The 25,934-nt window shown below is 43.2% G+C and overlaps 1 pseudogene; it reads right to left on the minus strand.

Moving 5' to 3' along the window:
- LOC138387573 (SUMO-specific isopeptidase USPL1 pseudogene) overlaps positions 1 to 25,934 on the minus strand; it is a 38,193-nt pseudogene that overhangs the window by 4,161 nt on the left and 8,098 nt on the right.

Consider the following 25,934-nt stretch of genomic DNA (forward strand, 5'->3'; position numbering starts at 1 on the left):
GACCAATCTGAGTTAACCAATTTTGATGGAAACCATTGGAACCACTGCTGCGGACATTGACAGCGTACAGTGCTGTCCAGGCGGTTAGCACAGAGGCACATGCTTAAGCTTCAGGGAAGCTCAAGTCCTACAATGTTGCTGGAAGATACACTTTCCAGAAATTACATTGTTTTTCTTTTCTCATCTTTTTTCCTATCAACCCTGACACTGTCTATTCAAACATACATATCCTTTAAGACAAATAAAACAAATCTGCTACATTTGTCCCCTTGTCAAAATACTTCCCATAAAATTCCTAGGCCACGCTTGAGCACTGGAGAGACTCGGAGTAGCCTGGGGTCGGGCAAAGGATTAGAGCTGGGCTCACGGGGGCTTCCAGGGCCACGCATGCTAACAAGCCTGGACTGGTTTGTTTTACTATGAAGAAAATGCAATCTCAACCTTTCGGATTGAGATTCAACAAATATTTTCATTTACTTCCCTGCCATGGAACTATGTTATTTGTCTTCATTTTATAAAAGAGAAACTCTGCAGTGTGGAAAGACTTTAGCAGCTCTGAGAAAACAGCAGCAGAACTGAGACACAAGCCTGTGTGGTCTCCAACATACAAACCTCCGCTCTATCAACGTGCCCACCTCCTTTTTTGCCTGAAGACCTGTCCAAAATTAACTTGGAAGTACTGTCCATTCTGGATCTTCTTTAAACACACAAACATGAATCTGATTTCTAAAGTGGAAATGTCCCTGGAGTGTGCTAAGATGAGAGGCTCTGTAAGGACGTGGCTTTAGTTTCCATTCATTGTATGTATGCCATGCGCACAGATAAATTAGCCTCCTCACAACAGTAGTAACACTCACTCCGCCTCCCCCACCCTTCATTACTCCTAGACAGAGGCAATTAGGGGCGACCATAAACTTAACTTTCCCTGTCAGAGAGTTTCAAAAATATCTCCCTCAATTGCTCAATGAGTAAAATATTTATTTTATCTTAAGGGCTTCCAGTAACGGTGGAATGGCTACAGGAGACAAACTCTGCGCAGATAATTATGACTACTGGAATACAAAGTACAGCTATCTGAGGCGGGCACAGTGGCTCACGCCTGTAATCCCAGCACTTTGGGAGGTGAGGTGGGAGGATCTCTTGAGGCCAGGAGTTTGAGATCAGCCCAGGCAATACAGCCAGATCTTGCCTCTACAAAAAATAATAATAACAAAAATTAGCTGGGAGTGGTGGAGTATAGTCCCATCTACTCATAAGGCTGAGGGAGGAGGATCCTTGAGCCAGGAGTTTGAGGTTACAGTCAGCGATGATCCAGCCACTGCACTCCAGCTGGGGAGGTAGAGTAAGATCTGGGCTCTAAACACAACCACCACCGCCCAGCTACCTGATGGCACTGGAGAACGACCCAAAGCAGACAGAAACCACAGGGAGTGCCACTGGCTGAGGCTCCTGCTCTTTCGGCTATCTCCCTAAGGGCAGGCACCAAGGTGAGGCTAAAGCCCAGACAGTAACCTGCAGTTAGTCTCATTGATTGAACAATCAAAAACAAATTTCAGGGTGATCACAGAAGCCTGAATAATGAGGAAAATCCCAGGAAAAGGAGCCTCAGGGAGAGCTACAGATAAATTTCAGGTGGAACTCTGCTCAAGTCTTTGGCTGACCCCTGAACTAGGACAGTATGGGGAAAACCCCACGCAGCTGGCTAGGGCCAAAAACCTGAACACAGAATGTGAAGTTTTAATCAAAAACCTGAACACAGAATGTGAAGTTTTAATCAGCTACATTAACTCCCTGCCAAAAGAAAAAAAAAAAAAAAAGAAACCAAACTCTTCAGCAAAACAACAGAATCCAAAGACTCTGCAGTCTATCACTCACTGACCAAGATGCCAATGAAAGAAAGAAGAAAAGGAAAACATGACTGATACTCAGAAGTCAACCAATGGAGACCAACATTTAGACAATCCAGAGGTCAGAAAAAACAGGTGAACTATTACACCAGTGCTCAAAAACATACAGAAAAACATGCTTCTAAAGCATGAAGAGGTAGGAGATGGTAAAAAAAAAAGGGGGGGGGGGGAATATAACAAATTATCAAATGGAAATTCTAGAACTGGAAAATATAGTATCTGAAATAAAAATGTGTACTGAAAAGGCTTATGGAAATATCAGAAGAAAGAGTCAGTAAATCTGAAGATAGACCAAGGGAAATGAACCAATCTGAAAAAGACAAAAAAAAGTCGGAAAATAAGGAAAAGCACCTCAGTGACTTGTGGGACAATATTAAGTGGTCTAACATACACGAGGAGAGAGTGAATGAAGCAGAAACAAATCTAAAGAAATAATGGCCAATGATTTCACAAATTCAGTAAAAGACATAGATTTACAGATTCAAGGAGATCGCTGAATCCCGAGCAGGATAAACACAGAGACACTAACTAGACGGACCTTAGCTGAGTGACAGCTGATTTCTCATCACAAATAGCAAAAGACAGAGTGGTGTGACAACATCTTTGAATTGCTGAAAGGAAAGAACTGCCAACTCAGAATTCTATATCAGCAAAAATGCCTTGCAAGAAAAAAAGTGAAATAAAGACATTTTCAGAAAAATGAAAACTAAGAGAATTAGTGGCCAGCAGGTCATTACTACAAGAAGGGCCGTGTGAAGCTCCTTGGGCTGAGGGGACATGACAACAGGTAAAAATTCTGATCTTCAAGAAGGAATGACAGCATCAGAAATGGTAAAATTGTGGGTACACACACCACACTGTTTTTAAATTAATTTCTTTAAAACATATATATAATGGTTTAAAGCAAAAATTATTACATTGTACTGTGGGGCTTATTGTGTATGTGGATGAACATATAAATGACAGTCCTATCATAAATTCAGGAAAGGAATAAATGAAATTATACAGTTGCAAGGTTCTTACATTTTATATAAAGTGGTAAATATTACTTTTAATAGACTATGAAAAATTAATGACATAATCTCCAGAGCAACCATTACAAAATAATGCAAAGGAATAGTGATAAGTAAAAAATAAATTAAAGTGGAATTTTAAAAAGTCCCAATTAACCAAAAAGAAGTCAGGAAAAGAAAAAGAGAGGCACAAAAAGGAGATGGGACAAAAGAAAAGCAAAATGGTAAATATAAGTCCAACTATATCAATAATCACATTAAATGTTAGTGGTCTAAACACTCCATTTGAAAGACAGACTGCTATGATGGTAATGTTCTAGTTCTTGAGCTGGGTGTTGGCTGCACAGGAATGTTCACTTTGTGAAAATTCATCAGAACATACTTATTATTGGTGCACTTTTATGTATGCATATCATACTCCAAGAAAAGTTTTACAAAGAACAAATACGTTGATCCAATTTTTCTGCTTTTAGGATTTTTATCTTAAAAAACAAGTACTAAAAAAACACACAAATATGTATATTTTGATACCAGCACTGATTCTAATAACTAAAAAATTAAAGACAAACTAATTGTATAATATATTAATAGGAAACTAGTAAAATACATTAATGTACACGTATATAATGAAATACCATGCAGCCAATTCAAAAGAATGATTTAGCCCTACATTTATTTTTAAAACTCACTAAAAACATATTATTGATGTGAATTAAAAAGTAGGTTAAAAACCAGCATGCAGAGTGTGAATCTTATTTATGAAAATTAATTAAAAGACAAATAATGAAAAGGCACATATACACCAAAAGTTATGTACCAAATTGTTGACAGTATCTATTTTTGGATGGTGGGATTTCAGATGAATTTAATCCTAATTATTTTGTTATTTTGAATTTGTCAAGATGAAAATATTATCCTCATAATCAGAAGAAGCAATAAACATGTTTATATTTTAAAACAAATATTTGTGAAGAGTTAATAAAAAAAGAGGAAAATACCCTGGCTTAAAAAAAAAGTAGTAAGAACATCTTAAGAAGTTGAATGAAAAGTAATAAATACGTGTTCGAAGGTACCAGAGAGATCCCAAGGAAATGGGCAATTGTAGGGCTGAGTGGGGAAAGGAGAGAAGGTAGGGAGGGCGATTCAGCACCGGGCCGCCTCCCCGCGGGCGCTGGCCGAGTCCAGCCGCGCGAAGCTCTGCGCAGAGCCCGGCGGGCGGGTCAGGGATGGCAGCGGCGCCGCCTTCTGCCGTGGGGACACGTCCCGGTGGAGGGCCGAGGCCGCAGCGGCTCTCCATCAGTGTTAGCTGTCCTTAAAGTCATTACGCAGCCAAGACAAACACCTTTACGCTTTGTTGGACCCCTTCAATTAGAGTTTCCTCTGCAATTTCATAGCATTTGTCACATCTTCCACTTGGTATTTTAGTGAAGATTCGAGTCCCCATCTGCCTTACCCCACTGTGGGGTACCTGAGTGCCGCGACAGCCTCTCCTTGCCTAAACCACCGACGGCCAATTTCACACTCCACTTTCCACCCGTCAAACACCCCAGCTCCGCTCAGCAGGACCAACGGGCCTCATCTGGGCCTCTGGTTATCCCTTGGACTTAGTTGATGACTTGACCTTTTGCTCCCTTCATCATGGCCTGGACTCGGTCCTTCACGGAGCAGCCTCTCTTCAGATCACCTTCAGCACCAGGCGCAGGCGCTTAGGAGGGGACCCCGCTGCACGCGCTCTTTGCTTAACATTCCTGCTCCCCAGCCCAAGCAGGACCAGAGAGATTGAGCACAAAACCCCAAGCGCATAAAAGATCCTTAAGGAAGCGTCAAGTTTCTACTCTGGAAAGATCTCCTCTTTGGGAAAAGGGCGGGAATCGAGCATTGATGAATAGCAGACAAATGTTCCTGGATGGCCCATGATGTGTGCTTTCCCTAATGGGTGACAGTCGCTCTACTTAATGGGTGACAGGCCCTGCACCAGTCCCCGCAGCTGCTTAGGATGCAGGCCGTGTGACTCCATGGGAAGGGTGCACCTTATCAGTCTCCTACTGCAGCCGTAACAAATGACCACAAACACAGTGACTTGAAATAACATACATCGGCCATCTCCCACCTCCTGTAGGTCAGAGGGCCCGGCACGGTGTGGCTCAGCTGCTTCTCGGCTTGGCGTCACACAGAGCCTCAATCAAGGTGTGGTCAGGGCTGCATCCCTTTCTAAAGGCTCTGAGGACGAATCCACTTCCAACCTCATTCAGGTTACAGGCAGGGTTCAGTTCCACGAGGCTGTGGACTGAGGTCCCCGATTCCTTGATCTGCCTTGCATCCCTGAGCTCATGGCACCTTCCTCCACCTGCTCCCAGGCAACGGTGGGCTGAGTTCTTATGCTTTGGGTCTTCCTGCCCTCCTCCTCTCTGTTGCATCTTTCTCATCTCTTCTGCCTCCACACTCTGCTTCTAAGGCTCCTGTGGTACACTGGGCCTGTCCACATAGTCTGGAACCGTCACCCCACTTCAAGGTCAGCTGATCAGTGACCTCAGCTCCATCTGCAAAGTCCCTTCCTGGCAGTCCCTAGGTTCATGTCTGAGTAAATAGCCAGGGGCCGGGGGTCTTGAGGGAGCATGCTGACAGCTCCACCGACTACAGACACACCTCATAGACTTTTCCCCTGGGGAGCAGTCTGGCACCTGGGGTCCCTGTTGCCCATGATGCATCCCGCAGCTCCCAAGTAGCCTTGCCGCCCTGCTCTCTGAGGGTACCCTGGCAGGGTACCCATCCCCTCCCCTGCAGGGACAGAAGGCCAGCTCCTACGGGTCACCTGCATACTGGGGGGGGGGGGGCCAGGGTGGCCAAGCTCTTCAGACAGAAAGATAGTGCCAGCCCTGGAACCACCTTCAGGGTCCCAGCTTTTCCTAACATGCAAAAATCTCACCCACAGATCTCAGATGCAAGTAAATGACTCCCATAAGTGAACTTCAACACAGAACAGGACCGACCGTCCCCACACAGGGAGAAAGTAAGGACTGTGTCAGAGCCCCGTGGAGGCCCACGAATGCAGTGGAGGAGGCTGGGCTGAAATGCCACATGGACACCCCCATGTGGTCGGCAGCTCACAACTGCTCGCCCCACGCTGCGCTCCTCTGAGATTCCAACCTGGCCGCAGGGGCTGGTGCAGAGCCAGGCACTCTGTTCGGGCTGGTGCGCCACACGGCATGGCTGGCGGGCTCAGCCCACAGGATGTGTGCTAAACACCTGGGCCACTCCTAACTGCTGACTGCTTTCCAGCGCCACCTGCCCCTCTTTCCCTGCATCTGGAAAATCAACATGGGCAACGCAAGCCCAAGGCAAGGGGCAGTGGGACCCAGTGAAACCCAAAGCCACAGGGGCCCCTTTGCTGCAGCTTCTCTAGTCGGGCTGAGCTTGCCCTGCTCTTCAGAAAGCGCATGATGTGAGCTACAAACCCTTCACTCCCTCTTGGTGTGTGTGTGTGTGTGTGTGTGTGTGTGTGTGTGTGGCATTAACAGTCTTGACATCCAAACCAAATTTTGGAGTGAGTGGGAGGTTGATTTTGCCCTCCATGGGGCAACCACAAAACAAGGAGTGAGCTACTTGCCCACACCGCATCAAACAAACAAGCGGAGGTGCTGCCTCCCAAGGTCTCAGCTAAGATGTGCGTGTCCCAGATCAGACCCTTCTCCCCTCTTCTATGAACACAGAAATCTGTTCTTGGGTCCTGTGGGGCCTCGCTGGGTTGGAGCTCCCCAGGGCCTGGGGCAGGGCTGGGGGCAGCCTGTGCATAGGCCAGGGAGGCCTGGAGGACCATCGAGGCCAGGCTGAGGGCGTGATAAGGAGGGACCCCCTCTGCCACCGAGGGGGCTTGGTCATCCCACTAACCTCCCAGAAGCTTTTTCCTTATTTTGAGGAAAAAGAATTGTAGAGTGGAAACACTTCGGAATATGGTTAAAAACCATCAGAGACGCCATAATTCCACAGACGCACCCTGAGCTCACGCTGCCCTTGGTCCAGCCTCCTGCCTTTCTCGCCTCCCCCAGAGGCGGGTCTGGTCTCTTGGGGTGTTTGGAGGCTCTACCGGTGGGGAGAAGACCCCCCCATAACCCCCCACAAAGGTGCTCCTTTGGCTGTTGAACACTTTGGGTTTTTGAAAAGTCCAATTTCAGTGAAAACTTGCAAAGGGTCCCTGTACAAATCATTATTATCCAGTTAGCCCAGTTAAGTTCTTTCTAATTAAGCCCATCCCATCAATTTCACAAAAGCCTGCTTCCCAGAAGACTGATGTGAAGCAAGCAGCTGATGGCCATATCTAGGCTAGGTTGTCAGATATGATCTTCTCCACATTTCTGCATTTTAGCATCGTTCTAGCAACTGCTGTCACATACTATCCAAAGCAAGGCAGACTGCCACGCAGCACAAGCAACAATGAGACCCCGTCTCTACAAAAAACAGAAAAATTAGCTAGGTGTGGTGGTGTGTGCCTGTAGTCCCAGCTGCTCAGGAGGATTGCATGAGCACAGGAGTCTGAGGTTGCAGTGAGCTATGATGACGCCACTGCACTCTAGCCCGCGCCACAGAGCAAGACCTTGTCTCAAAGACAAAGAAACAAACAAAAAAACAAAACACAAACAAATGAAAAAACCTCACACTGACAATGCCAAATGCTGGTCAGGACGTGGAGTAACAGGAACCCTCATTCATTGCTGGTACAGCCACTTTGGAAGACGGGTGGTTTCTTACAAAACTAAACTTACTCTTACCACGTAACCCAGAATAATATGCCTTGTTATTTACCCAAATGAGTTAAAAACATACCCACATAAAAACTGTACACAAATGGTTATAACAGCTTTATTCATAATTGCCAAAACTTGAAAGCAACCAAGATGTCTTTCAAAAGGCGAATGGATAAACACATTGATATATCCAGACAATGTAAAATTATTCAGCAATAAAAAGAAATGAGCTATGAAGCCATGAAAAGACATGAAGGAAACTCAATGCAGACTGGAAGGTGACAGAAGCCAGTCTGAAAAGGCTATGTAGTGGGATTCCAACTATAAGACACTGTGGAAAAGGCAAAACTATGGAGACTGTAAAAAAAATTAGTGGTTGCCAAAGGTTCAGTGTGAACAGGTAGAGCCCAGGGGAGTTTCAGGGCAGGGAAACTAGTCTGTATGACACTGTAATGGTAGACATGTGTCATTATGTATTTGTCAAATCCCATAGAGACACCCAGATTGAGCCCTAATGTAAACTATGGACTCTGGTTAATAACATTGTTTCAATACTGGCTCATCAATTGTAACCAATGCACTACACTAATGTAAGATGTTAATAATAACTGGGGGGGCGGGGTGAGGGGTATATAGGAACTCTCTGTACCCTCTGCTTAATTTTTCTGTAAACCAGAAACTGCTTGAAAAAAATAAAGCTTATTAATTAAACAAATGGTAGCATAGTTTTACACATGCTAAATGGTTAGGAAATACATAAATACTATAATAAATATGGCACTTTACTGCAAAAAAGACCTGCAATTTGCTTGTAGAAGTGGGCATCAGAAGGGCTGCAGCTCTGAGCTACTGTGAAGTGGTAGAAGGAGGGTTATCTGAAATCAGAGGCGAGGTGACTCCAGATGTGGGAGGGCACAGCTTGTGACACCCGTGAGCTGAGGCAGCCGGTGCTGCCCAGTGTGAGCCCGCATTCCTGTGCAGCCCACTTGCGGCAGAGTGAGTGCAGCTTTCTGCATTCACCTAATTTCTGGTGGATAAAAGTGCATGTAGCCTACAAAAAATATGCATGACACTCAAACAGTTCCCTAATATAACAGTCATTCTGGAACAAATTTGAGTTTTCAAAACAAGCATTAAAGCAGAACAGACCAATAAAATGAAAGCAAGAAATTCAGTCTATGTGCTCATTACCCAGCTTCAATCTTATAGGATTAGGACTAGAACTATTCAATCTAGAAAGGAATTTTCTTAACTTGGCAAAGGTTATCTTCCAAAATCTACAGCATACTCTGTATTTAACAGAGAAAGCTAAAATAGGTTTGCTTTAAGATAGGAAACAAGACAAGGATGCTCATCATCCCTGCTACTGTTTACCAGGAAGCTGGAGGTCTTGGCCATGCTGTAAGTGAATCAAAAGAAACAAAAGCCATAAGGATTATAAGAAAAAAAATCATAATTTAGAAATGATGTACTGATCTATCTAGAAAAAAATACATAACAGAAGCATCAAACTATTAGAAGTAATAAGAGAGTTCATCAAGATGGCTGAAAATTAGTAAGTTTTTTATTATATCAGTAATAGCAACCTGCTAGAAAATATAATAGAATGATAGCATTCACAATAGCAAGAGCCCTTAAAATATCTAGAAATTAACCAAGTATTAACTAATACCTCTATAAAAAACATTTTGAAACTCTAATAAAGGAAACATAGAAAATGATATAATTAGAGAAAGAGTTCATGCTCTCAGAGGCTCTTGGATGGGATAACTTAAAAGATGTTAATTATATACCCATTAATCTATAAATTTAATGCAAGCCTGATAAAAATTTTAGTTAGAATTTTTGAGAAATTTGATAAACTTACTCTACAATATATATGGAAACAAAAGGACCATAAATGGGTAAGTCAACTTTGCAAAAGAAAAATATCTTCAAAAGTGGAACAAATGGGCATATTCAAAACAGTAGCAATAAAAATATGGCTTTTTTCCCCGAATCTAGCAATTTAATGCACTCAACTGTACAATTATCAGAAACTAAACATGCTTTTCATCTTGTAAAAATTTTGAGATCCTCATTCTCTTACAATTACAAAATGAAACCCACAGGAGAACACATTCCTGATTATTTTAATTTGTAAAACACATTTCATGTTTCATGGGCAGAAATCAAAGATAAACCCTTCAACCACTTATATTTTGTTCATGGCTATTAACTCAAGGCCAGTGTATAAACACTACCTGAAAACATAGTTTTTCTAAGAGTAATAAAAAATATTAAAGAGTTAGCAAGCATTCAACAATTCTCAGATATTCGTCAAAATGAGGTAGGTCTAATGTGTCATTTGCTAAAGAATTTAATTTTAATGCTGAGGTGGGAAAAAACTCATTGAAAATATCAGTCTTCATGGAATCTCCAAGTTTAATGTCCTAACGCACTATTTATTAAGGATTTTGGTTTAACTTCACATGGATTTTTCTTGGTGGGACTGCAGTAATTATGGTCTTGTCCCAGATATGTGACCTAGGAAATACTGTTTAATTCACCAGGAGCTGGAGCTGCTATATGGTTATCTCCTATTTCCAGATACTTAAAGTCAGCTTCCCCATTTCCTGAGGCCTCTGTTGAAACAATTGTAGGAGACAATAATTCTGCTAAAATTTCTTCATGAGTTGACTATTGTACGGGAAGTCACCAGAAGCAGTGGTGCATTCAGACTTCTCATCTGCGATGGCAATTTGACATTGTAGTTCATTCAAGTCTTCTACCCTCCACAACCATTTGGAGACCCACCCTGGGGCACATGTTCTAAACTTTCACTTGGAAGTTTTCCACTTTGTGGGGAAGACGTAAGAGCAGCTAATGTCTTCTTTTTTGCCTTTGGTTTTTAAAGAAGTTTTAGGTGAAGTTTATGCAGTTGATCTTCCACTGAGTCTCCATGGTTTGCTGAAGAAACACCGTTTTCGTCTCCATGAAAACTGTGCAGAGGGCGAGCTCCGTGTGAGGCACCGCCACCCTGCACAACTTCCGCAGCAGCGCTTGCGTCATGACGTCGGCGTGCGCGTGCGCAGGCGCCCTCGCTGGGGGAGCTGGCCTGCACGCCCGGCAGCGCGCGCCTTTATTCCTCCAGTCTTAAAGCCACCAAAATTATTCGCCCCTTTAACTGAAGGCTGCAAACCAGTTCTAGTGTTTCTATTTCGAGCTGAAACACAAGGTGGCATGAAAGAAGCACCGCTGCTTAACAAGCCTTAACCCAGCTTCCCGCAAACGGTTTCTTCTGATTTTCTTCCGCAGACGGATGCTGTAGGGGCTTAGCTGTCCCGGTTAGAGAATCTGGGTGGTTTCTTTTTTCTTCAAATTAGATACCTGAGATATAATTTGTGCTGGCTTTGATTTCTCAGTTTTTGGTGTAAGGAATTGTTTCAACTGAGCATCCTTCTCGCTTTCTGCCGACTCCACTCCCTGCACCGAGCGGCGGCGCGCGCGCTCCCCGCGGGTTGCGCGCTCCCGCGTCCTCCTCAGGCCGCGCGCTGACCGCACGTCTGTGTTCACGACGGAGGGGAAGCTGAGACCCGTAACGGTCTTGGGTGAGATTTTCTTTACATGGATCCGATCCTGAAGAAGCCATGTGTGATTCTTGTGACTACAAAGTATTTGTTTTGACAATTCCTGTATTTTCTGCCGCAGGTTTACTTGCTAACAGGAAAGCTTCAGAGTTAGAGTGAAAAACTGAGGCAGTTTTCGGGATAGTTTCTTCGATATTTTACCTCCAATAAGGTAAAATATTATTGTCAGCCGAACCTTTTGGACCTGAAAGTAAACGAGCGCCATGAGCGCCAGCGCGGTCCCGTGGAAGAGCGTGAGGAGCCTCCGACGGATCCGCAGGGTCCGCGCTGGCTGCTGGAGCGGAGGCGGCTGTGCTCGCTTCCGTCACCGTCACCGTCACCGTCACCGTCACCGTCACCGAAGCCACGCTGATCTAACGCAAGCAGCTGCTTTGTCTGTCACTTGAGGGGTTTTACTTTTCCAAATAACATGTATCTCTGAAGCAGGAACTTCAAAGTTCTTATGCCTTTCAGAAAAGAACATGGGCCTTTTAAGTCATCACATCCCAGCCAACTTCCATCAGCATCTAAAATCCATGTTATAAAATGATCATTTGCTAGGTACTGAGTTACAGAAGTGATTTGATAAAGACAGCCTTCCAAATGAAATGCACAGCCCTGCAAGTCATTCTGTGGCAAGCCTTCCGCCAGGTGCAACATTTTCCAATACCATTTTTCTTATTTGTGATTTACTGTTGCTATTGTTACATGGACCGAAATGGGCAGCGTAAGTGGGTGCTACTCAGGAATGACATTTGTAAAGGTGACCAGACTTTTCATACACCTGTTTTGATACTGGTGTCCACACTATGAACACCCAAAGTCCCAGGAAAAGAATATAGGAAGAGCTTTTCAGTGTGGGGTTCTATTTTTAAGAGCAGGGGAAATGCAAACATAGGGCTTTCCCTATCATATAATGTGCATCTAAGCTGGGGCTGAAGCCTAATAACAATTTCACTGCTGACTTCATGTAGACAGGTCTCTCATCCCTGCATATATTTCTGAAGTAAGTTTTTTACAGTCTCCACCTTTAACTGCATCCAATTGATTGGCACACAGAAGCTTATTTGCTCGGTTATATTTTGTGAACAGCTGCCAGAATACAGATTGCTCTTCAGAGCACAGTTCAGCCACAGTGTTCTTTAATGCTTCGAGTGCACCAAAACTGACAGGATACAGTCTAATCAGCAGAGAGCACAAGCATTTTCCCTCTGGACACACAAAGTGTGGTGAAATGATGTGCATTTGCTCTCTAACGGCATTTCCAGTTCAGATGTACATCCTTCGTTTTGGGGGGAAGTACCCCCAGTTCCAGAGACGTCAACTGTGGTAGGATCTTGTTCAGTAGCCATGTTAACAATATCAGCTTCCAAAACCTCATTCTGCTCCAAGGAGTCAGCTCTCCTACCTGGATTTGAGGTTTCATCATATACTTCTCCATTATGTTTGCTGTTCAAAATCTGTTTGCCAGCAGTAACAATATGACTTCTAGTCTTTTGGAATTTGCTAAAAGAAGTGAATCTTAGCAGCAGGTTTCCAAGATCTTTCTTTTTCGAGGCGTACTTGGAGAGTGACACTCTTCTGAATCAGGAGAAATTCGGTTATTAATGGACTTAGAGCCCAAAGGATAGAGGCACTGCTGCGTGGCACTCCCCTTCTTCCTACGGGGCCATCTGGAGCCCACACCACCTAGTTGGAATGTTCAACCCACAGTCACCCTTGGACTGCCCCTCCCCACTGGCGTCTCTGCTAGGAAAGTGACTTCCCACAATATGGCTTTAGAGCAAGACCAGCCAAAGGAATGCACCAATGACACATAATAGAAAGCTCAGATAATGCATATATGGAAACATCATCTTTGATAATGATGGTGCCACAAAGCAAGAGGGAAAGGACAGACCGTCAGCAGTGAGTGTTGGACACACCAGACTACTAGACGCAGAGACTGCAACTGGGTCCCCATCATCACAGTTGACAGAGAATGAAACTGGGTCCCCATCACAAGTGGACTCCACGTGACTTAAACACTTATACATGAATGGAAAAATATAAAATTAAAAGTTCATAATTAGGAAAAATAAGGGCAGTGAGTGACTGCTTAAGTAATAGCACAAAAACAAGCTGTAATCAAGAATTTTTATGCAGTAAAAGATATTATGGATAAGATGGTAGTTAGATGACAAACTGTGAGAATATATTTGCAATATTTATATCCAACAAGGGATAATATATTCAAAACATAAAAGGAACTCTTGCAAACCGACAAGAAAAAGACAGAAATGCAAAGAGAAGAATTATAATTGGAGAAATGCAAATTAAAATTATGACTTATAACTTTATATCCATTAGACTTCAGGAAAATTAGAAAGCTGGACTATTCCAGGTTTTGGTGATGGTGTGGGGATACAGGAAGTCTCACACTGTTGGTAGAGGGCATACCAATGCAACCATTCTGGAAAAGTCAACTGGTAGCACTTAATTAAAATAAATCAGGTACTCCCTATGGCCCAGCAATTTCTTCCTGGATATGGATCACCCCAAATACCCATACAGTTTCTAAAGGGATATTTGCAATACTATATATTTTGAAGTATTGAGGAGGAGTAGATAGTTGAAGGTAATCTTGGTGTTTATCACTGGAATAGCAGGTAAAATGTGGTAGATGCACAACATAGACTACAGTGAGAATCAAAGCCTGAAAACATACACAGTGACACAGGCAGGTCTTAAAAATATAATGGTCAGAGGCTTCAGCTTTTGGTAATGGCAGTCCATAATCCGAAACATTCACTCTAGGAGAACAGTCAGAGAGACTAGACAAAATATAAAACATGTGTGCTTCAAGACATGAGAGAGCTATTAAAATATGAAAAACAACCAGGTCAGGATAGGGAGGAAAACAGAGGCGCAGGCAGGTAAGCCCAGTGTTTGTGTACCTTTCCCCTGGGACGGGGAGTGCTGATTCCTGATGAAACAGAGACATGGCTGACAGGCTGTGTGATATGCCGAACAACCTCGAACAGCTAGAAGGAGAGGAAATGGGTGCAAGAGCTCACCAAGGGGTGAGCTCACCAATGGGTGGAGTCACATTGTGTTGGGACTCCAAAGGGCTACAAGCTAGGAGTAGGGACAAATTACAAATAGATAGGCCCTTGCAGGACTTGGCTCAGCTTTGAATTATTTGAAATTGGACTGAAGTAACCCTAATTGCCAGTTCCCAGAGTTGCTTGGCGGAAACAAATACAAATCCTCTCTGGATAAAGATAATATCATCCTAAACCAAAAATTATTTCTACAAAGTACTCTACAAATACTGTTCATAACCAAATAAAATATAAGTAGGAACACATGGGGGAGAGGCCACATGAACAAAAGGAGTAAACCCAACAGATACAGGTCCGCAGGGGATCCAGACAATGTTACTAGACACAGACTTAAAATTAATAACCTTAGAGGTTTAACGAGGTACAAGGCAAGATTGACTATTTCTGCAGAGAAGTGAAAACCATAAAAAAAGAAGCAAATGGTAACTCTAGAGCTAAAAAATTCAATAACTAGAATCAAGAACTCAATGAATGTATTTAACAACAAATTAGATACAGTGAATAGAGAAGACAAAAACGTTCAGAGTGAGAAGCTGAGACAGAAAGATGCCAAGCGTGGGGGAAGGAGCAACACTGCAAATTTACACAAACATCAAGTTACTAATTAAAGAAGCCCTATGAACCATAAACTGAGTAAATTAAAAAAAAAAAAATCCACATCTGGTCACATCAGTAACCCTGCTGAAATACTAAGCAAAGAGAATATATTATAAATAATGTGAAGAGGAGACAGATTGACTTTAAAGATGCAAAATTCAGAGCAGCTGATTTTTCAACAGAAACAATGGAAACTATAACACAATGTAACGATATCTTCAGAGTTAACTCCTATACCCAGGAAATGAAGGAAATGAAGGACAGGGCATTGGGAGAACTCATCACCAGTAGATATACCTTAAAGAAAATACTAGGTATGTCTATTCTGGCAGAAAAAGAAGGATCCTAGATAGCAAGGTGGAGGTTCAGGAAGAAATGAAGAGCAATGAAATGCAAATATATGGGAAAATATAAATGAACACTGACTCTACAAAACATTAATATCTTGTTGAGTTAAAAATACATGGAGAAAAAAATACATAGAGAATTAAAATACATGACAACAATGGCCTGTAAGTCAGGAGAGGGTAAATGCATTGCCCAGGAATATGTTAAAAGTACTAATTTATATTAGACTTTAGAAAATAGGCTGCATGATGTAATCTCTAGGATAAACACTAAGATAATAATAAGAGTGTATGAACTTCAAGCTAATAGAAGATAAAAAATGGAAAAATAAAAAAGTCAATCCAAAGAAAGCAAAAAAGGAATGAGAAAGCAACTCAAAATAGGTGGGATAAATGAAAAGATTATTGAGATTATAGATTTAAGCCCAAATATATTACCAATTACATTAAACATAAATGGACTAAATATTACAACTAAAAGACAAAGGTTATCATACTGAATTTTAAAATCCCCTTACTTGCTACTTTTGAGATACATCTAAAGCCATAGAAAGGTTAAAAGTAAAAGAATAGAGTAAGATAGGTCATGCCAACACTAATCAAAATAAAGCAAGGCAGTATATAAGACAAAATCCATCATCAGAGGAATATTTAATAATGACAAAAGGTTAATATATAAGGAAGATATAACCAAAACTAAATTTGTATGTTTCTAATAATATAGCCTCTAAATATATTTAATATAAAGCAAATATAAAAATTAAAAACCCTAGTGGAATACTAGGCATACTTTCCTCAGCAACAGACAGAACCAACAGACAAACACACACAGCAAGATTTGACCTAATTGATATATTCTGCATCCAACAAGAAGAAAATATATTGTTTTTAAGTACATATGAAACCTGAAAATATTACAAAAATCAACTAAGTTTCAACAAATTGCAAAGGGTTGAAATCATACAGAATTTTTCTGCATTCTAATACATAAATAAGCCAGAAATTAAGAACAAAATGTTAATTAGAAAATCCTTACACATTTGGGAATAAATATATTTCTCAATAATGCATGGGTCAAAAAAGAAATTTCAATAGAAACTAGAAAATATTTTGAACTGAATGATAATTAAAATAGTTAAGAAACTTAGAATGCAACCTTAACTGCTAGGAAAAAAGGAAGAGCCTCAATGTCTTTATTTTAACCTCATTCTTGAATGATACTTTATTTGGATAAAGAATTCTTAGTACTTGGAAGTTATTACTCCATTATCTTCTGGCTTTCACTGATACTGCTAATACGTAGTTTTTCAGTCTAATATCATTCCATGGTGGGCAATTCTCTCTCTCTCGTTGCTGGTGGCATCTACTTGTCTGAGGGATTCTGCAGTTTCACTATCATGGGCAGCATATTGTAATTGTTGAATTGAAGATTCGTATTTTTTATAAATCTTGGAAAATTTATAGCCATTCATTCTGCAAATATTGTCCTATTTTCTCCTTTTTTCCTTTTCCTTTCTTTTTTTCTCTTTTTTTTAGCTCTTTCCTCCCCTCCTTTCTCCTCTATTTTGAACACCTACTAGATATATGAATGTTTCTCAAATGCCCTGGTTTATCCCTAAATAGGGACCAATTTTTAGGTTATTTCTCAATTTGTAGACTGTGTGAGCTTTTGTAAATTGAACCCCCTATCTGTGTAAGGTACAGGCCCAAGATTTTAAAATTCTCAAGGACAGATTATTTTCCCCCTTACCCACAGCCCAAACAGGGATAATAAGAGTTAAGCAGAATAAAAATCCACTTTTCCCTGATAATGTGGCTCTTGGAGCATCTCAGTTTTGAGGAAGGTTTTAAGTTCCACCTCCAAGCCCTGCGTGGGCCCAAGGCCTGATCTGTTTCCAAGTGGACGACAGCAGCTCTGGCGGCCGAATGCTGCCTCTTCCCCCGGCAGCAAGGTCAGAGTGCGTGATCCTCAGCTCTCCTCTTCCCAACTTCCTGGTGCTGGCACCTGGGGCTTCTCTTCCATTTCTGTGAGTTCAGCTGTGCAGTTAAGGTAATTTTTTTGTATTTTATCCAGCATATCAAGGGTTTTATAGCGGGAGAGTTTTTCAGATTATCTCAGCTCACCATCTTGCAGAACTGGAAGCTGTAACTTCATCTTTACCAATACACAAAATGCTAGCTGAATGGCACCACCTAGGGCTCTAAACTCCTCAGGAAGCTGACAATAAGAAAATTAAATCTCTATTTTAATAGACAAATCATGGAATACTGCTGCAAATGTCAAACTGGTGAACTTTTCAACTTTTAAAATTTTCACCAATGCCCAAAGCACTTCTACATACAAATGCTTTACATATCTCTTTAAATTGTGTATAAGACATTTCCCCTCCTCAGCCGTAGAGATTTTAAACAGAGAAACAGAACTTTGCTAAGCAGAAGGAAGCTTAAATTTTGTATACAGTCCATTTTCATTAGGAAAAAAACATAAAGATAATAAAACTAACTGCTATTAAGGATTCGTTCAAAAACTTCAGTTACTATCTGGGGATTGTTACTTCTGTGAGCTAATACCCTACACCTCTTCCACCCACAGCTCCTGACCACAGTTACTGGTCACTGCAATGAGTCTTAGATCATAATCGTCAATGACGGCCCTTAGGGAAAGCAGGAGAAAAGATCCAACACCCATTAAGCATCTACTATGTGCCAAATGCTGTGCTAGGAGCTTCACAGCCAATATCTCCATTAATGGAGCATCACAAATCCTGTTCTAGACATCAGGAAATTCAGGCTCCAGGCCAGACAGCCTGCCCTAAGGCCAAACAGTTCACCAGGGCTGCGGCCAGGACTTGACCTCAGCGGATCTGACTCTGAAGTCTGTGCTGTGTCTACGCCACTGCAAAACCTTCTTCAGGATCTGCTGATATTTAAGAAGCAAAAAAAAAAAAATTGAATCAACATCTCCAGATTCAACTAATAAAAGAGAGAAATAGATTCAAAGCAAAAAGGGTTCACTATTTAATCCTTGGCTATTCAGAATATTTTTCTCAACAGAATTAGCAATTCTCTCATCTGTAGAAAGCTGAGCTGTGTCTGTGTGACATTAATTCATTTTCATGTATAAAAATTTTAATGAATCTGCCAACCTTTGAAAGCTTATCTGAAACCAAAACCCAGGTCTCAAACAACGCCAGCTTCCAATGGCACAAGTCTGTCTGGATCCCAACACGCAGTAGAGGTTAGAAAGGCCCAAGTAACGGTGGTGTGAGACTTTGCAGGGGAGATGAGCTGCCACGCATACTGTGCTTGCTGACAGGGGTGCCCAGGGCTCTGTTTTGGGGAGCTGTCTTCCCTCTGGCTTCCGAGGAGCAGAAATGTGCCACATCAGGAAGTGCAGAGCTATCTACGGGGCCCTGGAATCCTAGCTGTGTGGTGCTAAGACTCCGCACCCAGAGGGCCACAGGACTAGCTTTTCCTTTGCTTTTCTTGACTCTCAAGTCCTTTTAGAGAAGGTCTATGAACATCATGTGCTTGGTGCTCATGCCAGAGCTACTCACATGAGGGCACAGGGCGGGATCGAATGTGAGCGGACAGACAAGCTCAGCACATCGCACCACACGCCAACCACACAGGCAGAAGTACCCAGGGAAGGTAATAGGGTGATCCCAGCTGTGATTAAATGCACAGCAAACAAACATCTAGAAGGAAACAGTATGCTGATGTTATGAATCGATTTAATTGGGAAGAGGGGTAGTGGGTGATTTCTTTCCCTGTTCCTTAATACTTATTCTTCTCAGATTATTTTTTATCATAGTTATGTTCAATACTAAAAATATAAATGGCTTCTATTAAATATTTTATAAAATATTTATGATGTACTGTATTTTCCTAACATAAACACACCAACTTTAATATATGACTGAAAATATAATAAAGGATAATCCTATTCTAGGGATTCACAACACATGATTAAAAAAAAACTACAATCAAAATCTCATTCAAATTTATCAGAAACCAGGGCCAGGTGTGGTGGCGCATGCCTGTAGCCCCAGCAACTTGGGAGGCTGAAGTGTAAGGATCGCCTGAGCCCCCAGTTTGAGGCTGCAGTGAGCTTTGATCATGCCACTGAACTCCAGCCTGGGTGACACAGTGAGACCCTGTCTCTAAGAAAACCCCAAATTATCACAAACTTTCAAATTTTATATATACTTTGACTTGGCAAACCCATTTCTAGAAGTTTGTCTTCAGAAAATAATTAGGGAAGAATACAAAGATTCAAGGAGAAAGATGCCCACTGTTGTTCAAAATACTGAAAAGTTATAAATCTAGGTGCTCAACAATAGAATATTGATTAAAAATGTTATGACATATCCCTATGATGGACTAACATGTAGCCATGAAAATAATATTGCTGAGGAAGATTTAATGACATCCAGAGAATCCCACAATATATTTCTCAATGGGGAAAAACATGTCATGAAACAAACTGTACACTATGAGCTCCATTTTTTTAATAAAAAACATTTATACACGGAATAAAGTTTGGCCCAAAATGTTAACAGCAATTATTTCTGGTTTGTGAGATTTGAGGTGTTTTTTTTTTCCCAAAATATCTATAGTGAGCATACATTACTTTTGTAATAATAAAAACCAATAAAAGTGAATTCTTAGAATCTCCTAAACAGATTCCATCTCATTTCTGTGTGTCCACGTGGCACCTCCTCATACGTGACCCTAATTTCCAGCCTGCCAGCACAGGGCCAGAGACGATTCCAAGAACGGAGCCTGCGGACTCAGCCGTGGCCTGGGACTGTGGTGCTGTCCTCCGAGGCCAGGCTGCTGGGGGAGGTGACTGCCAGCTCCCGGGCACTCGTGCACAGCTGACTCGTCTGATTGCTTTTCTACGAAGTTTCATTCATCTGTTACATAAATTTACTGAGCATCTTCTATGTGCCAGGCAGGAAGTGCAGTGCGTGACTTCCTCTAATCCGCAAGAAAGCCCTCAGAATCATATTAGCACTCTGGTTTCACAGATGAGAAACCTGAGTGCAGAAAATCAGGTCACTTGTCATTTGTGGCCGCAGGAGGCATGGCTGGGATCCAAACCCTGTCTCGTGTGGCTCCCGAGTCCAGCACCCTTCACAGCACTCCAGGAGCTCCCCAGCCGGTTCCTTTTAGAGTAAGATCAGATGTGATGCGCAGGACAGCACTCCGTGCCTTCCACTGCATGGACAGCTGCTTTTCCATTCAAATCCTGCAGCACTGCGGCCTTGGCACAGTCATAATGCCTGCAGCTGGGGGTCTGCAGCCTTCTGGCCAGGGCCCAGAGAGACCCCGCGTTGGAAAGTGGAGGTCAAAGGACAGAGGAACCAAATCCACCATGGTCTTGGTTCCTCGAGGCACTCCTTCTGGATCTGGGAATGCCGGACAGCCTTCTGACCTCACAGAGCCATCTCCCTGCGCCCCAGGTGGTGCACGCTGCGGCATGGGCCAGAGGTGGCCCTCCACTGTGGGGCCAGGAACGTGGCCGTGCTCCCAGGCACTAGTCAGGGGCGCTGGAGTCCCACGGTGGGTACAGCAAAAGGCAGGTTGGAAGCACCAAAGAGCCAGAGTGGGCTGTCTGGGTAACACGTTTAGGATTCTCAATTCTCTGCTGCTTTTCCAGGCCAAGAAAGTGCTCCTCCCAACCGCCACCTCCCCCTGACCGAACAGCTCCCAGGACTATGACCGCAGGCATTCTTGATGGTGTGCAGAGGGCAGAAGAGAAGTTGCTGAACCTTGCTTGGGCTCACAGCAGGAGGAAGGGAGAAGGCCAGGGGAAGAGGGAGTGGGAGAGCAGGGGCTTGCCAGCTATTACTAAGCCACCTATTTCCCAAAATTTCATCTTTGTCTCACATCTACCCCTTTAAAATTCTGCTTTCTTGGCCGAGCACGGTGGCTCCCGCCTGTAATCCTAGCACTCTGGGAGGCCAAGGCTGGAAGACCACTTGAGGTCAGGAGTTAGAGACCCGCCTGAGCAAGAGTGAGACCCCCATCTCTACTAAAAATAGAAAAAACTAGCCAGGCGTGGTGGCACCTGCCTGTAGCCCCAGCTACTGGGAGGCTGAGGCAGTAGGATTGCTTGACCCCCAGAGTCTGAGGTTGCTGTGAGCTATGATGACGCCACTGCACTCTAGCCTGGGCAACAGAGCAAGTTCCTGTCTCAAAAAAAAAAAAAAAAATCCTGCTGTTTTGGGGCAGGGGGCAGCAACCCGAAATGAAGCACTCCCTGAGGAGAACTCTCAGCTCTTCCTGCCAGGCCCAGGTGGCTGCCGGTGGATGGTCTCGAGCCCTAACCCGCAGTCGCCACGGCCCTCTTGGCCTCCTGTACACAGAACAGCTGCACTTGCACGCTAAGAAGCACAAACGCCTCCCTCTGCGCTGCCAGCCTGCGCTGCCTGGTGTGGGGCCTCTCCCTTGTTAAGCACCTTAGTGCCATGACTGAGCTACGCTTTCTAGCAATCTGTATCTTCCCTGCTCCATGTGTATAAACAGCATCTTTTCAACGACACTGGAAACTCTGCAGGGGACGCCTCATGGAACGTCGTCCCTCTGGCTTACACAGGCCTTGGACTGTGGCAGCTTCAGAGGACTATACACATGGAGGCAGTCAGGATCCTCCCCAAGGATCCAGACTTGGGAACGAGAGAGACTTGGCCTCTAGCTGTGGACAGACCACCACATTGGACCTGGACACTGTGAGCTGCCCCAGGTGACCAGGGGAAGGCACTGCTTCCTAGGGCAGATGGAGAAGGAAGCTGACGCGGGGAGGAATGCAGCAAAAAGACACAGCATCTACCTGCAGCACACCACACACACCACACTACACACCCCCAACACACATGCACCACACAGCAAACACTACACACACACATCCACCACACACGCAACATACACATAAAACACACATGCACAACACATACAAAATACTACAAATACTACACACCTCACAAACACACCACACACACACAGGCCGGACCGCATACTGGATTTCTGACGTCCCATCTCTTCTGCATAAGCCAGTCCCTCTCATTCAATATCGCTTGCCTCCAGGCTGTGGGATCCCATCTTTTCTTTTTACAGTGACTCTTCCACACGTCGGGTTTTATTTTCTGAAATTTTCCAGAGGAAGGTTTTTCACATCTGCCTTCGTATTTCCTCCTCCTCCCCTTCTGTTGAGTCATTTGCTGGCACTATTACTAGCTGACTTTAGTGACCACAGTTCAAAGGGTTCCTTTTAAGTTCCTCACCTGACAGCCTGACGTTCCTTTCCCCGAGCTCGGAGCCCAGGAAAGGCGTGCGGCACCCCGAGACACAGGTGCAAGCAGGAAACCAAGTGCTGGTTCAGCATGTCCCAAGTGTGTTCCTCAGAGCACTGGCTCCGCAAGACGTACACACATACACACGATCCTGTGGCCAAATGAATTCTGAGAGCTCTAAATACAGACAAGAACATCATAGGCTCTGAGATGCTTGACTGCGTTCTCCAAACTTATTTGACTCATGCATCCCTTTTTCCACCTACTATCCCTCAAGACTAATGCTCTGGGTCACACCTCTGGGATGTTCTAGAAGATGAGTCTAGTTTCACTTCCACACTCGTGGCATTGGACAGCCTCTTCCAGCACCAACTTCCTGGTCTGTTCCATGGAGACCAAACAAGACCTTCAGATCAGAGGTAGACAGGACGGAACAAACCTGAGGTCAAACCCAAACTACCCACTCGCCAGCCGTGTGATGTGAGTCAGTTATCCAACCTCTGTGCACCCCATTTTCCCATCTTCCTTACCTATAAAACAGAACTGCAATGAGGAAGGACAGAACCCTCCCAGGTGTGACGCCGTTCGCCCTTCTCCTCACCCGCCTCCTCCGCTCAGCAGTGTCCTCCCACCACGGACATGCTGATGGCCTGGGTGTCAGGTCTGGAAGCCATGTCATTACTCCCAAGGTAATTTGTGTTTTTAAATGTGTCCGGGATTTGTTTTAATCAAGTATGGTAAGACAGACACGGAAGTGACTATCGTGAGGGAAGCAGTTCAAGTTCACTTGCACAGTTTTCCAGACACGGAGGTGCGGAGTGCCACACAGGGCCAGGCTGGGGAGCACTGTGCTGGCCAGGAGGCAGTGGATGGGGGACATGGGCAGGAGTCTTTATTGTGGTTCCCTTGGGAAAGACAAGGGAGGCAGGCTAAGCCGGTGTGAGACGGGCTCGTTGATTTCCGAGGGTGCAGGGCTGCCCTCACTGCCTGGTCCTAGCCCTGGGGTAACCGGGGCAGGGGTGGAGAGCGGCAAAGCAGGCGAGAGCCCAGTAGAGGAAGGTTCTGAGGGTATGGGCTCTGGGTTGGTTAGTTTGCATTTGAGGAGCACACTCTCTAGGAATTACGTAATTCTCTAGGAATTAGCTATCCCTGGGAGGGGCAGTCTCTCCAGGGTCTGCAAGGCACCAAGATATCAAAGGATCAGGAAATACAGGAAGTAAAAACAAGGATTAACACAATTAGTTGCTTATACCCTTGGAAGACGGGGATCTGGTCCTCCCTGTTGACTGAGTGGCAAGTTGTCCCCAGGTCCAGAACTGAACCGAACGTCTCCCCCACCAAACTGAGCCGTTCCGGACCACATCCCTCAGAGAGGGCACCTCCAAGTCAACCCCTAGGAGTCACGGATGCCTCTCTTAAAAAAGAGATTTAGTACCAAATATTATACTGATGCAAAAGAAAAAAAAAGAATTTGATTTTCTGTTACAATAAATTTCTTGGATTATTGGTCTGCTTTTAATAAGCGGTTATAACAGGTTATCTGTTGCTTTCTGTGTAGACAGTAGGGATTCTGTGTATTATCAGAATCATTTCCTGTGTTTTATGTTGACTTTGTCATGCCCTTGATTATTTAAGAAAAAAGTATCTTATTTAGGAAAGAGCTAAGGTTCTTTATGGTAATGTTTATTTAAAACTATTTTATTGCCACTTTGGTTAAATAGGTAGCCAAGTACTGTTCTCAGTACCACACTCCTATCTTAACCAAATCTCCCGACAACTTTTGATATTTTGCCTTTCCAAAATCATACACTAAATAACTTTGGCACCCAAAGCCATCTTTGAGATTTCCCAGACGGCCCCTGGAAAATAATAAAAGCATTTGTTCTGTCACCTTGTATAATAGAAAAAAACAAGTGCTAGAAATACTTAGGTTTATTTGCTATGTTACTACTGGGGAGCTGAATGGGAAGAGTTGTCAAACCAGAAGAAATACTTAGCCTTCCCTAGGTTGAATCTGAATCGGTAAAATGTTAATATAAACATTCTCAAAATTGTATGCTGTATGGGAAGTTCCTGGAGAACTTCCAAAGCCCTCACTGTCCACAACAGGTTTCTGTTTGTCAGATTCCTGCTACTGCTCTCCCTGGTATCAAAGAACAACAGTACTTGTATCCTGCTGTCAATCATAATTTCATTTATTTTTAAAATGTTAACTTGATTGCAACTTTACTCTTTGATTTGACTCTTGCTTTTCATAGGCCAGTGGTTTTCATTTGGGGGTTTGTATCACTTACCTATGGAGTTTTATTGACATACAGATGCTCAGACCTTGCTCCAGACTCACTGAATCTCTTTATAGACATTCTCGGTATAACCTTGGTATATTCTAACTGTATGCTTAGTATATGCATGATGTAATTTTGTCAGGATTACAATATGTTGTATCCGAAAATATTTTTCTCTGTAAAATGGATTATGTTCATCTATTTTTATACATTACATGTAATGTTAACTGTTTTCTTTGGAAATGGAGTTACTCATTATAATAATAATTTTGTTATCTAAATTTTTTTGATTTGACTCTATTATCTCATTTTTCGTATTGCAGAAACAACCAAATGTCCTTGTCAGTTGCACAATTCCTGTTAGGAGCTCTCATTAGATCTTTCACTTTTGAAAATTATCAGTAGTAAGTTAACCACAGCCATTTTAAGTATTTCACAGTTTACAGACAGTGCTCTGTTTGAGTGACTCTTCAACAAGGAAGACTGTCTCAGAGCCCTGTGAAAAGGACTCCGCCAGGCACTGTCGGGTGCAGGCTTCTGACACCACATAAACATGGACAACTTTGAGGCCACAGGTGAGTGAGTTAGGATTTCCAGAACCCTTGTAGAGAAGCAGGTTCAAGAGACTACAAACCCAAGACAGAGCAGAGTAAGAATTAATTACATAAAAACCAAATGAACTAAAGAAAATGACTGTGGCCTTTATTTGGAATATTGTTGACATTTTAATGTTTTATCTTCTGGATATATAAGGAATCTCTTTTTCCTTTCTTTTAAGTTATGTTTAACACAAAAATAGCCATTTAAGGCCGGGCGCGGTGGCTCACGCCTGTAATCCTAGCACTCTGGGAGGCCGAGGTGGGCGGATCGTTTGAGCTCAGGAGTTCGAGACCAGCCTGAGCAAGAGCAAGACCCCATCTCTACTAAAAATAGAAAGAAATTATATGGACAGCTAAAAATATATATAGAAAAAAATTAGCCGGGCATGGTGGTGCATGCCTGTAGTCCCAGCTACTCGGGAGGCTGAGACAGG

This window comes from Eulemur rufifrons, chromosome 1 (assembly GCF_041146395.1).
Source record: "Eulemur rufifrons isolate Redbay chromosome 1, OSU_ERuf_1, whole genome shotgun sequence".
Classification (NCBI taxonomy): domain Eukaryota; kingdom Metazoa; phylum Chordata; class Mammalia; order Primates; family Lemuridae; genus Eulemur; species Eulemur rufifrons.